This window comes from Rhinolophus sinicus, linkage group LG10, assembly GCF_036562045.2.
Source record: "Rhinolophus sinicus isolate RSC01 linkage group LG10, ASM3656204v1, whole genome shotgun sequence".
Lineage (NCBI taxonomy): Eukaryota > Metazoa > Chordata > Mammalia > Chiroptera > Rhinolophidae > Rhinolophus > Rhinolophus sinicus.
In genome coordinates this window covers 20827441-20840869 of record NC_133759.1, presented here as the reverse complement: position 1 = coordinate 20840869, position 13429 = coordinate 20827441, and the positions used below count along the sequence as shown (strand labels likewise).

At 36.3% G+C, this 13429-nt stretch overlaps 1 protein-coding gene across 3 annotated transcripts in view; it reads left to right on the top strand.

The window, feature by feature from the left end:
• Positions 1-13429, top strand: part of ZCWPW2 (zinc finger CW-type and PWWP domain containing 2) — a 123530-nt gene that overhangs the window by 22799 nt on the left and 87302 nt on the right. The window lies entirely within an intron of this gene.

Below are 13429 nucleotides of genomic sequence, written 5' to 3'. Positions count from 1 at the left end.
TTTGACAAAGGGAGTTTATGTCTTTAATTGTCCTGAAGATTGTGATAAAAGCATCTTTCATGAGAGATGTTAGAAGATATCGGACTGAAGGCTCCAGATGGGGATTGAAGGTGATGGAAAGTGCTGGATGTTAATGACTGACAAGAAATACACCTTTTAGACTAATACGATTGCCTACTTAAGGAAGATTACATACAAACTGAAGACAGAATAAATACTGAAAACCAGCACATACTGCACAGCAAATAAAGTTTAGCAAGTTTTCCGAGCTGGCAAGACTTAATAACACAGATGTTATGAAAAGGTGGCTGGTGAAATTTGGACTCCGATACATGGCTGAAAGAACATAGGGGAGCTGAGAATCTAGCAGGGGGACTCAAGGATTTTTAACGAAGAACAGAATGGATAAATCATGAAACACTAAAGCAGGACAACATTTTAGAGATCACCTAGCCCTACTCCCCTTACTTTACAGATGAGAACGCTGAGGTTCTCTTAAGGTGACACAGCTAGTGGTTGCATAACCGAGGTTAGAAACTACACTTTTTACTCCAAGTCCTGATCTTTTTCTACTGCCTCTTGAATATTATGAAATTTTAATCCATAAATTAACTTATTAATCACTTCGAGTTCTCTTTGACAATAGGCCAGTTCAGTATTGCAGTCTTATAATCATTGGTGACAAGTCAGACATTATCTAGAAAACAGAAGTGATAAAAATTGAAAGTATAATGCTGGCATGCCCCAACTCTGAAGACAGTGAGTGACACAGATACCATTATGTTTTTTTTCAAACTCAGAAGAGTCATATCTTCTGGGATAGCCTGTGGATAAAACTGGATACACTTCGTATAACCACAGTGTTGGAGAGCAAAAGAATACTGACGGGTTTTTTTGTTGTTGTTTGGAAGAACAATCATTTTTATCATTCACATACAAACAATAAAAATTTCCATTACAAGTAGCCATTTATCTTCATTCCTCTTCTGTATGTATTTATTCACACTAGCTCATTAAATTCTGATATTGTTCAGAACTCCTTGGGTATGTTGTCATTTTACCATCTAGGATACATCAGTCACAGAATGTATGTACATTGTAACAAAAATTGATGCGTCATGAGAATTCGTATTGGCTGTACTCCATTTTAAAGACCTTTGTTTTGTTGAACAGTGGAACTGTAATATTTCAATTCAAGATGAATTGATCTTATTTTGTATTTTTCTCAGACTCAGCTAAAACATTCTAAAATTACATTCATGAAATATAAAAAATTTGGAGAAGTCATATAAAATCCATATGGAGTTTTCTTATTTTTCTTTCCTTTAGTTCATGAAGTTCACTTTAATGCTACAAATGCCAATAATGATTGTACTATATTAAGTTGTTTAGAACTGTTTAGTGGAATTCTACAGACCTTGGTGGTTTCTTTAATAAATTCAATTTAACTAGTAATGCATTGTAATGTATTGTTACAAATAACAAATTGCTCACTAATCTCTTCCCATCTGTTAGAATATTTAGCCAGTTCCAGATGCTCTGTAGAAATATAGCAGAAATTGAGCAAAATTAGGGACGTGATATGAAAAATTCCTGCATGTAAAGGAGTTTCTGGGCATTTTGGGATCAACACACAGAGAACAGTGTTTCTATCATCAGCTCATTCATTGCTGGAGATACAAAAATAATGCCTCTGCCTTCAGAGAGGTTACAGTTTAGTGGTAGGAAGTAGGCCATACACATCACTATAATATGAAGCAGAATGTTATTAATACCAGAAATTAAGAGTACATGAATATCAAGCAGGGAGTAATTGCAGCTGATTGGGGATATCCAGAAAGACTTTTTTAAAAAGATGGTATTTGAAGTGGTCTTGAAAATAGGCAATTTACAGATTATGATAGAGTAAAGAGGATAACGTGCAAAGATACACAGACAGAATTCATTGGATATATTTGGGAAATACCAAATAATGTAAGTTGATGCAGTTTGAAAGACTAATAGAAGAAAGTCATGCTGGCAGCCATTGAATGAGCACCTGTTGTGTGCTGTGCTTCTTCATACCCTGCATGCATTATTTTATTGAGCTTTCAGAATACTATGAGGTGGGTGCTAGTATTATTCCCACTTTCCAGATGGAAAGATATTAAATGATTTGCCCAAGGTCATACAGCTATTAAGTAAATGTTCTTAGATCTTATTCCAGGTCTGACTGGTAATAAAACCCACACTCTTACGTGAGGACCTCATTTACCATTATTTTAGCAAAGGAAAATTTTATATGTGTATATATATATATATATATATATATATATATACACACATACACACACATACATATATGTATATATATACATTTTATATATACATTTTATATATATTTTATATGTATATATTTTAAACAAGAGTATACCAATTATATATATATATATATATATACATATATATATTTATATATTTTTAAATAAGAGTATATCAATTATCAAGAGTTTATAGATTAGCCTGTTATCAATGAGTTGAAAGAATTAACTCTGGGGAGAGACAGAAAGTAAACTGACTGGTTGGTAGACTATTATCAGCAGTCTAAGTGAAGTAATGAGGAACTGAGCTGGGTTTGTAACAGTAAACTTGAAAGGGTGGGAACACACACAGAAACCTTTGTAATTTTTTAAGATTTAGCAAAATAATGATTTAAATGGAGCGGTGAGGAAGCACGCAGTTTCAAAGTTGACCTGGGGTGAAACTTGAGCCTAGGTAACAAACTGTTTGGAAGGCAACTCAGTTTGGCCCAAGTGCAGGATGCTTGAGGAACTCACAGGTGATAGTGTCAAAATTGTGTGGAATGTCAATGTGAAGGTGAGACTGGAGATGGAGGTGAGGAAGCTATTTATACGGGAGACAGTGTTGAAGCTATTTGAGTGAAATCCCTAAGGAAGAACATGTAGAAAGAGAAATTTGAAGACAGAACCTTTGGAAAGGCCTACATTTAGAGACTAGAGGGAGAAAGAAACTAGTACAGGAATGAGTAGTTGTTAGAGGTTTAGGAACGGTTTAGTTTTTGCACTAGGTGACTAGAAAATCTTTGGACTCCTTTAAAAGAAACCTTTGGTAAAAGCCAGATGGTCAGGCATTTCAGAGTGAGTAGATGCCTAGGATTTCTGGCAGCGAGTTTACATTCTTTCTATTTTATGACTTTAGACCTTTTCTTTAGAGGAAGAGAGCCATACTTCAAATTGCTTATTTAATAGCAGACTCACAGGAATCTTGAACTCAAGACCAAAATGAACACATTGTTCCTGTTTCCCAAATCTCAAACTTTCTCCATATTTTTGTCCCCTATATGGACACTAACTCCACTGTTCATTTATTTGCCCAAAATAGAAATCTAAGATTCCTCTGCCACTTTCCTCCCTCCCTTATCACTAGGAATCTTCCTCTCCCTTCCAAAACCAGCATATGTTTGATTGATTATTACTGTACATCGAATGTTTGTGTCCCCCTAAAATGTGATGCTATTAGGAAGTGGACCCGTTGGGAGGTGATTATGTCGTGAGGGCGGAGCCCTCATGAATGGAATTAATACCCTCATAAAAGAGACCTCCGTGGATGCCTTGCCCCGTCTGCCAAATGAGGTTACCACAAAAAGGCAGTCATCTATGAACCAGGAAGCGGGCTTGCACCACCCACCAAATCTGCCGTTGCCTTGATCTGAGACTACCTAGCCTCAAGGCATGTGAGAAATAAATTTCTGTTGTTTATAAGTCACCTAGTCTATGGTATTTTGTTATAGCAGCCCAAATGGATTAAGACAGAAATTGGTACTGAGAAGTGGAGGTGTTGCTGTAATAATTACCTGAAAATGTGGAAATGGCTTTGGAAGTGGGTAATGAGAAGAGGCTGGAAGATTTTGGAGAGGCATGCTAGAAAAAATCCTACAAATACCGTGAATGGACCATGAAGGGCGATTCAAGTAAGGGCACAGAAGGAAAAGATGAAAGCTCTACATAGAAAGCTTCAATCTTCTTAGAGAACACCTGAGTGATTTTGAAAAGAATGTTGGTAGAAATATGGATGGTAAAGGCCATTCTGATGAGGTCTCAGATGGACATGAAGAAGATGTTATTGGACAAGGGAGGAAAGGTGATCCTTGTTATAAAGTGACAAAGAACTTGGCTGAATTGAGTTCATGTCTGGTGTTTTCATGGAAGGTAGAACTTGTGAGCAGTGGAATTGGATATTTGCCTGAGGAAATTAATCTGAAAATATTGTTGAAGGTACACCTTAGCTTCTGTTGACTGATTATAGAAAAATACATGAAGAGAGAAAAGACGTGTAAAGATGGAATTGTCCATCAGAAAAGAAGCAGAACGTAAATGATTTGGAAAATTCTCAGCCTGTCCATGTTGAAAAGAATGAAGGAACTGTTTAAGAGAAAACATGAAAGGTGTGGCCACACAATTATTTCATAAAGAGATTAGTCAGCCATCTAAACTGAAGCCAGGCACTATTGTTCAAGATACAAGAAGAAGGTAATGCAGAGCTAGCAGGGCTCTCACGCCATTACAGACCCAGAGTGCAGAAACCAGGAGAGCCGAATGACTTCAAAGGAGGGGCCACAGGCGCTTGTGGCACCCTGGCACAGACTGCCCTGCCTTGCCTCAAGGCTTCTACTCCCTGCATTAATTGGGAACTCCTTGATTGCCCCAGGTGAGGCTCTAGCAGGTTCCAGTGGAGCAGCTGTAGGAGCCACCCTTCCAGAGGGCACAGACTCTGCTGCCGTCCAGGTGGTGCTGTCTCTGCCAGGACACAGAGTGCACAAGCCATGAGAGGGAGACTGCTGCCACCTAGACTTCCTGTCATAAAACACAAGCAGAGAATCCCTGCAGGGAAGTGTCCCACAGAGAGCCCTCACTAGGGCATGGCCCAGTGGAGCTGTGGCCTGGGGCTGCTGCCCTCATTATCCCAGGCCAGTAGAGCCACCCGCAGGTGATTCCAGCCCAGGGGAGCTGTAGGCACATGACTGACTCCTGAGAGCCGCAGTGTGGGCTGTGCCAAGCAAAGCCATGAAGTTGGGCTGCCCAAAGCTAGCCCAACCTCTACCTGGCAAAACTCTGGGAGTGGGATCTCCACCTTGGTGGGTCTGGAAGATGGGACCACAGCCCTAGGGTGTTTGGAGAACAGAGCATAGAGCCTAAGAATGTTATTCTCCAGCCTTAAGGTTTTAGTCTTGCTTGGAATCTGTCACTCCTTTCCTATGTCTCTCTTTGGAAAGGGAATGTTTAATTGTATGTCTGTCCCATCATTGTATTTTGGAGACATGTTTGATTTCAAGGGGTTCACAACTGAAGAGGAATTTGCCTCATGATGGGTCCTATCTTAGGTCTCACCCATATCTAATTTAGATAATATTGATTTAATAATGGAATTTTTAATTTTCAATTACAGTTGACATGCAATATTATATTAGTTTCAAGTGTACAACGTAGTGATTAAACGTTTATATAACTTGTGATCACCTGATAAGCCTAATACCCATCTGACCCCATACGTACATGTAGGTACCACCTCCTTTTTATTCATTCATCTAGTGATGGGCACTTAGGTTGTTTCCATATCTTGGCCTTTGTAAACAATGCTGCAACAAACATATGGATGCACATGTCCCCTCAAAGTAGCGTTTGGGTTTCTTTAGGTAAATACCCAGAAGTGGGGTTACTGGGTCATTCTTTGTCTCTTGTTATAGCCTTTGTTTTAAACTCTGCTTTTTCTGGTATTAAGTATTGCTGCCCTAGATTTTTTTGTTTGTTTGTTGCCATTTTCATGAGATAACTTTTCCCATCCCTTAACTATCAGTCTGTGTGTATCTTTCAATCTGAAGTGAGTGTCTTGTAGGCAGACTATGTAAGAATCTTGTTTTTCTAGCCATTCAGCCACCTTAGTTTTTGACTGAAGCATTTAATCCATTTACATCTAAAGTAATTGTTGATAGATATAGAGATATCGCCATTTTTCATATTTTTTTATCTTTTAGTTTTATTCATCTTAAATCCCTTTAAGATTCCTTGTAATACAGGTTTGGTGATAATGAACTCCTTTAGCTTTCTCTTATCTGGGATAGATAATATTTAGATGAGACTTTGGACTTTATACTTTTGAGTTGATGTTGGAAGGAGTTAAGACTTCTGGGGAGTATTGGGATAGAATGAATGTATTTTTCATGTTAGAGAGACATGAATTTGCCGGGAATGGGTGGAATGCTATAGACTGAATATTTGCTTTTCTGCAAATTCGTATTAAAACCTAACTCCCAATGTGATGGCATTAGGAAGTGGGGCCTTTGTGAAGTGATTAAGTCATAAAGGCAAAGCCTTCAGGATGGGATTATTACCTTTATGAAAAAGACCTAGAGAGAGAGAGAGTAGTATTCTTATTATTCCCATTAAGGGACCAGAGCTTAGAGTGATTAACTAATTTGCTTAGTAAAAAGTGGTAGAGCCATCAGACTATCAGACAGAAAATTGAGTGTCTGTAACCATTTAAAACTACTGCCTTGAATGAATAAATAAACTAAGCCTGAACTTATAGCTGTGTAATTTTGAATAGTCATTCTGTATCTTCCATTTTTTAAAATTTAACTTTAAAATTTTCTCTGAATTCTCTAGTTCAATGTTAGCTAAGTTATGGAATAAAAAAATTAAAAACAGAAGTCAAGTAAAGCAAGCGTTGTGCTTACCATGGCTTTGTATTTATCAATATGATACCTTACACACTAAAGTGAGGACTGGGAATTATTTTATAGAAACCCCTACAAAGACTCTAGCACTCTTCTGACCACATTCTCTTTCTCTTCTTCATTTGTATCTTCTGAATGTGGCAGTGATTTTGAAAACCAACAAAGTGAGAGGGACGTGTTGGAAAAAATGTAATAGAAATACTGAGAATCTGATTTGAAAAGAAGTATTCTATAATTTGTATTATAAATTCTATTAGGCTGGATAAACTGTGTCGAATCTAAAATACCAAGTGGTTTAAGTTAGGTGCAATTGAAAATGAGTATCACTATTTAAGTAATAATGACATTTTCTTCATGTTAATTTACCTTATCAGTATTATCCACTGTGAAACCCAACTTCCTAAGAAAATCTGAAAACTTTATCTACCACTTAAAAGTAATCTTTTAATCCCCTTAACATTTATAATAGGCTATCATAATGGACTTTCCTAAGCTTTCCATTGATGTGGTTCCATAAACTTACAATGCTTTCTCCTTTATGGCAGTCCAATGGTTGTAAGACGAACAAAATTCTAGGCAGTTGAAATAAAGACAAAATTATCTACGTTTACATGTATATTACACGTTAATTATTTGCATTATTAGTATTCTTTTCAATATGCTGTTTCTTTGTAGGAATATTTTAAAGATGCTCCATTTTGTGAGGAATACTTTATCTAATAATATAACCTATAAACCCGTTTAACTAGTTAGATATAACTCCAAAACGTAGAGGTGAATGGATAACTAATGAGTATCTCCGTGAAACACTGAGTTGTGGTACCTCCCACCTTTCTATCAGGAGGCCTCACATCCTGTTTAGGACATATGACCTGCTTATGTGTGGTCTGTGTGAGGATTCTAGTATCAGCCCGATATTAAATATGAATAAGGGCTATTATTTTATTGATTAAATAAAAGTAAATATAAATAGAATATCTTTGAATGAACTTGTAATGAGTAATATCATTGTTTCTAGAACTGTACCCCAACTTCTTACCCTCAGCTTAGTTGTTCATACAGATACCTAATTTCTGTCTTAGACTTAGAATCTTTTGCATCTCTCTTTATATTTGACTTTTAGGTTCATAGACCTTAACTTAGCAGTTAATGTCATGTCCTCCTCCTACTACTTTGTTCACAGCTATTTGTGGAGACTCATGTAGGATGGATGATGGTTTCCTAGAATGTACACCTAGAGGAAAGCCTTGACAAAAATAACTTTAATTTCTTCCATTTTTCATGACCAGATTTATACTTCAATATTGTTAAAGTCACAAAGAAAAGAAGTGTGCTATTACTACTGTTTAATTTTTTTCTGAAGTTAATGTAAAAATAAAGAAAACAAAATAAAAAGGATGTCAGCAAGATGGTAGAATAGGAGACTCTGAACTTTCCTTAATCCCACAGATGCACTGAATAAACAGCTACATGCAAATCAATTCCCTGGGAAAGAAATACAAAAACTAGTTGAGTGATTCCTACACATTGGGTTACTGAGAAAATACCCACATTGAAGCCAGTAGAAAAAGCTGAGACACACTCATGGCATAAACCACTGGCATACCACCTTATCATTGGAGGGAACCTCCAACTGCCACCTTCTCCCTGAGGAAAAAGGGTTTAGACCACACATTTAGGTCCCCAGCTTTTATGGCTGCTACCCAAGGCACTGGCTCAGACAGCCGATAGGGCTCAGCATTTGTGAGTACCCCAGGACAACATTAAACAAAAAGATGGTTTTATACTGAAATGCGAGCACTTACCATAGCTATACCCCTGGACTCAACACAGAAGGAGCAGGCAAAAACACAAGGATACCAGTGTCTCCCTGGAAAGGGTTTGACTGCATGCATTTCTAGTTGAGGTCCAAGGGTCAGGTGTCTAATTAGCCTGCATCTGGAAGTTGCTTGGTCTCCTCCAGGAGCCTGAAAGGGCTGGTGGGCACTTCCCTCATCTTCTCCCCTCATTCACTCCAGTGATAAAAGCATGTCTCCAGTTTCTCCCTGAAAGGAGTTTGCCCACACTTCTAGCACCCCGACTTTTATGGCTGCCACTTGAAGGACTGGCTTCCAAATGACACACATCAGAGAGCCATAAGGGCTCAGCACTTGCAAGTTCCCCTTCACCACAGAATACAAAGTGGTGATTTTTAAGATGTGTGATTACTTTCCACTACTACTCCCCCCAACCCCACTCCAGCCTCAGCACAGATGGAGCAGGCAAAAACACAAGGCTCCCAGTTTCTCCCTGGAAGGGCTTTGACGATGTACTTTTCCAGTTGCTGCCCAATGGTGGGGCTTCTAATTAGCCTGAATCTGAGAGTGATGGGTAATGTAATTTGTAGTCCCACAGGACGCTAAACATCATGGCATGTAGGAACTTTCCATACCTTCTCCCCAGCTCACTCCGGTGATAAAAACTAATGGAGCTTAAGTGATTTTCCTGTCAGGTAACTCAAATGAATGTCATAAAGAAGCTCACAGAGACCAAGATAGCAATGCATGAACAAAGTGAGAATTTCAACAGAAATAATATATTTTTTTTAAAAAGTACTAAAAAGAAATCAGAGTTGAAAAACACAAATGAACTGAAAAGTCAATAGAAGGCTTTAAAAATAGATCAACAGAATGAAGGATCAATGAACTTGAAGACTAGTGGAAATCAATCAGAGGAACAAAAATAAAAAAATGAACAAAAAATGAACATAGCTTAAAGGTCTTATGGGACACCATCAAGTAGATGAATGAGCTCATTGTAAGAGTCCTAGAAGGAGAAGAGAGAAAGACATAGAAAAATTATTCAATGTAATTATGGCTGAAAACTTCCAAAACCTGGGAAAGAAATAGATATCCTGATCCAGGAAGCCTAAAAGGCACCAACGAAAACAATCCAACAAGACCCACATCAGGACACATTATAATCAAATTGTCAAAAGTTAAAGACAGAGAACTGAAAGGACTACAAGAAAAACAACTCGTTACATATTAGGGAACTTATAAGGGAATAAGACTATAAGCCCATTTTTCAACAGAAACTTTATAGGCCAGGGAATGGGATGATATATCTAGTTCTGAAAGAAAATAACTGCCAACCAAGAATACTTTACCTGGCAAAGTTGTCCATCAGAATTGAAGGAGAGGTAAAGCCATTCCTGTACAAACAAAAGCTGAATGAATCCATCACCAATAGACTTGGCTTACAAGAAATGCCAAAAGAAGTTCTTCAAGCTTAAATGTAACAATGCTAATTAGTGATATGAAAACATGAAGGTATACAATTACTGGTAAAGGTAAATATAAAGTCAAATTCCGAATACGCTAATATGTGATGGTGGTGTGTAAACCACATATAACTCTAGTATAAATGATAAAAGATTGTATGTTAAAAGTATTAAAAATGACTAGCTACAAAAAATTTTTAATGGATACACAATATAAAAATATGTAAATTATGAGATAAAGAACCTAAAGTGTATGTGTGGGGGGGAGCAGGGAATAAACATGTAGAGCTTTTGTATGCTATTGAAGTTATCAGCTTAACACGTTGCGTACGGATCACGAGAATCTTCATGAGGGATTTAAACCCCGCCGTACGCAACGTGTTTAATATAGACTATTATAACTATAGAATGCTTTATGTAAGCCTCATGGAAACTACAAAGCAAAAAACCTATAGTAGATACACAAAAGATGAGAAAGGAATCAAACCATAGCACTACAGAAAATCATCAAATCACAGAGGATGAGAGCAAGAGAGAAAGATAGAAACAAAAGGCTCACAGAACATTCAGAAAAGAATTTACAAAAGGTCAATAGTAAGCCTTTACCTATCAGAAATTACATGTAAATGTACTAGTTCTACAAGTATAAACTGAAAGTTAAGGGATGGGATGGGAAAAGGTATTCCATGTAAATGGAAACTAAAGAGAGCAGTTGTTGCTATACTTATACCAGACAAAACAGATTTAAGTAAAAAACTGAAAAAAAGACAAAGAAGGTTATTATATACTGATAAAGTGGTCAATTTATCTGGAGGAATTGATGAAAATATTTATGCCATCAGTATTGGAGCATCTAAATGTATAAGGCAAATATTAACAGATCTGAAGGAAGTAATAGACAGCAATATAATAGGGGATTTCAGTACCCACTTTCAAAAATGGATATATCATTTAGATGAAATCAGTAAGGAAACACTGGACTTAAACTGTGCTTTAGATGAAAAGAATGTAACAGACACATATAGAACATCTGTCCTACAGCAGTAGAATACATATTCTTCTCAAGTGTGCATGCAGCATTCTCCAGGGTATATCATATGTGAGGCCACAAAAGCAAAGAAGATTGAAACCATATCAAGCATCTTTTCTAACCACAATGATATGAAATCAGAAATAAATAGCAGGAGAAAAACTGGAAAATTCACAAATATGTTGAGATTAAACAACAAGCTCCAGACTAACTAGTGAGTCGAAGAAGAAATCAAAAAATACCTTGAGACAAATGAAAATGGAAACATAACATACTAAAATTGTGGTATTTTTACAAAATCAGTTCTAAGAGGGAAGATTATAATGGTAATTGTCACTAAATTAAGTAAAAAGAAACGTCTCAAGCAATCTAGTATTACACCAGAAAGAATTGGAAAAAGAGGAATTACTAAGCCTGAATTTAGTAGATGGAAGAAATAACAAAGATCAGAGCAGAAATAAATGAGAGACTAGAAAGATAATAAGAAAGATCAATGAAACTGAGTTGGTTTTTTGAAAAGATAAACAAAATTGGCACTTACTGCTTTCATTCAATATACATAGTCTTGGAAGTCCTAGCCAAAGCAATTAGGCAAGAAAAAGAAATAAAAGGCATCCATATCAGAAGGGAAGAAGTAAAATTGTCTCTGTTTGCAGAATATATGATCTTATATATGGAAAATGCTAGACTCCACCAGAAAATTGTTAAAACTAATAAATGAACTCAGTAAAGTTGCTGGGTACAAAATCCACAAACAAAAACAGTTGCATTTCTATACATCAACAAGGAACTATCTGAAAAAGAAATTAAGGAAACAGTTCCATTTACAATTGCATCAAAAAGAATAAAATGCTTAGGAATAAACTTAACCAAAGAGGTGAAAGTTTGTACACTGAAAACTATAAAATCTTGATGAAAGAAATTAAAGATGCAAATAAATGGAAAGATAGTCCATGTTCATGGATTGGAATACTCAATAATTAAAATGTCCATACCATCCAAAGCAATCTATAGTTTCAATGTAATCTCTATCAAAATTCCAATGGCTTTTTCTTTCTTTCTTTCTTTTTTTTTTTTTTTACAGAAATTGAAAAAAAAAAAAAAAAATCCTAAAATGTGTGTGGAATCATAAAAGTCCCTGAACAGCTAATGCAATCTTGAGCAAGGAGAGCAATGTTGGAGGCATTTTACTTCCTGATTTTAAACTACATTACAAAACTATATGAATCAAAACAGTATGATATTGGCATAAAAATAGACACAGATCAGTGGAACAGAATAGATATCCCAAAAATAAGCCCACATATATATGATCAGATAATTTTTTACGAAGGCACCAAGAATACACATGGGGAAAACACAGCCTCTTCAATAAATGGGATTGGAAAACTGGATATCCACATGAAAAAGAACGAAATTGGATCCTTATCTTACACTATACACAAAACATCAACTCCAAATGGATTACAGACTTAAATGTCAGATCCGAAACTGTAAACTGCTAGAAGAAGCACAGGGGAAAAGTTCCTTGAGATTGGTCTTTCAGTGAATTTTTGAATGTGACATCAATAGCACAGGCAACAAAACCAGAAGTAGTCTAGTAGGACTGCATCAAACTGAACCATTTCTGCACAGCAAAGGAAACAAAACAAAAAGGCAGCCTATAGAATGGAGAAAATATTTGTAAACTATATATCCGATATAGGGTTAGTATCCAAGATATATAAGAATTTCTTACAACTAATAGCAAAACACCAAATAATCAAATTGAAAAGTGGGCAGAGGAGCTGAGCACACTGTTTTCCAAAGAAGACTTGTACATGGCCAGCAGATACATGAAAAGATCCTTAACATCACTATTCATCAGAGAAATGTACATCAAAACCATAGTTAGATATTACCTCATACCTGTTAAGGTGGCTATTATCAAAAAATTAAAAGATAATCATGGTAAGGATATGGAGAAATTAGAACCTTGTACACTGTTGTTGGGAATACAAAATGATGCAGCTGCTATAAAAAAAAAAAAAAACACACTATGGCATTTCTAAAAAAAAATAGAAATACCATATGATCCATCAATCCCACCTGTGGGTAATTATCCAAGAGAATTGAAATCAGGATCTCAAAGACATACTAGCGGCACTATTCACAATAGCCAAGATAGGGAAACAACCTAAGTGTCTGTCGATGGATGAATGGATAAAGAAAACATACAAAGGAATATTTTACAGACTTAAATAAGAAGAAAATTCTGCAATATGTGAAAACACAGATGACCCTGGAGGACATTTTGCTAAGTGAAATAAGCCAGTCACAGAAAGACAAATACTGCATGATTCCATTTATGTGTGGCATCTAAAAGTCATCTAATTTATATACTCAGAATGAAATGGTACTTTCC